Here is a 1,454-nt window from a genome sequence, read left to right as displayed (position 1 = left end):
ATATATATATATATATATATATATATATATATATATATAGCGAGACAGAGAGACACATACACACGCACATTCCCACATACAAATGAGCGGGCGTATGGAAGCAGACGATGGTTACACATGGCAAAGGAGAATCAACAGAAATATCACAATCTACATACGGTATTCGTTTCCAAGTTTCACACAAGACAATATTATATACCTACTGGTATTAACAAGGACCACAATTACAGCAATGACTCATTCCTGTTCACATTATCTTCCAACCTTTGACAAAAGCATTTTGGAAATTCCAAATAGTAAGGCGCATGCGCAAAAAGCGGTGAATAATAACCCATGAATAAAACGACTTGTTAGTCCTAGTTTATTTGATTAGTATCTTTAGTTCTGGGTATGACTGGCTTATAATACGTCTAGAATCAGCTGGCAGAAACGTTAACACCGCCGGGCGAAATGCTTAACGATATTTCGTCTGCCGCTACGTTCTGAGTTCAAATTCCGCCGAGGTCGCCTTAGCCTTTCATCCTTTCGGGGTCGATTAAATAAGTACCAGTTACGCACTGGCGTCGTTATAATCGACTTAATCCGTTTGTCTGTCCTTGTTTGTCCCCTCTATGTTTAGCCCCTTGTGAGCAATAAAGAAATAAGATTCAGGAAAACCCACATTAAAATACAAATCCCAAACCGAAGAAAATACGAACACGAGTTAAGAAAGATAGAAAAAGGTGGGGAATAGAAGGAAAAAGAGGAAGAAAGAAAACGAAAGAAAGAAACATCAATTCAACACTAAGTGCTTCAACTGGTCGCACACCACAAGGTTCAACAGAAGCAAGCCAACATGCTTGCGACATTACCCCGGGCGATGGCTAGACTAAGGAGTTTGAAAAAACCAAGCATCCTACAAGGCAAAACTCGACACCTCGCTAAGGAGACTTGCCAACGATGTTAGCGGCCCAGCCCCTCCAAACGTCTCAAAAGCCAGACAGGAAGAAATGGTTCACTGACAAGTTCCGATATTTAACGATTTTGTTCCGTTCAGCTTCGGATGCAGCGACCCTCTCATTCCCTGCAGTATCCCATGATGTGGGAGGGAGCAAAGGAGTCACAGACCGTGGTGTCCCTGATGAGACACGGACCTCTTACCCAGGGACAAACCGTAAGACCATCTGGTCTCTTCTGGATAATCCCGACGGCGGATCTTTCTGATTTGGCGGGACCCACTTGTTATTTATGTTTTATTTAGTGCGTTTTCTACCGAAACACTTTCAAACTTCGTATACTTATATATTTTTGCGTTATAGAACAGATAAAAAACATTTGTATTCGAAGTTATTTCATGTAAAAAAAATTGTCGTATTTCGGTAATTCCAACCTAATTTCACAATGCCGATTTTTGGCAATTTTCCCGAACCTCCGTATCCGAAAACAAATATAAAAAATAAACAAAGGCGCAGGAG

At 40.9% G+C, this 1,454-nt stretch overlaps 1 protein-coding gene across 1 annotated transcript in view; it reads right to left on the bottom strand.

Annotated features, from left to right (window-relative positions):
• LOC106877142 (uncharacterized) overlaps positions 1-305 on the bottom strand; it is a 29,885-nt gene extending 29,580 nt beyond the window's left edge. Inside the window, exon 1 of the mRNA XM_014925947.2 lies at positions 204-305. The gene's annotated coding sequence lies outside the window, so the exon portion shown is untranslated. The remainder of the gene's footprint in view (positions 1-203) is intronic.
• Positions 306-1,454: the final 1,149 nt, after the last annotated feature.

Source organism: Octopus bimaculoides, chromosome 30 (genome assembly GCF_001194135.2).
Source record: "Octopus bimaculoides isolate UCB-OBI-ISO-001 chromosome 30, ASM119413v2, whole genome shotgun sequence".
In the NCBI taxonomy this organism is placed as follows: Eukaryota; Metazoa; Mollusca; class Cephalopoda; order Octopoda; family Octopodidae; genus Octopus; species Octopus bimaculoides.
The sequence above is the reverse complement of the archived record's forward strand: the minus strand, read 5'-3'. Positions and strand labels throughout refer to the sequence as shown.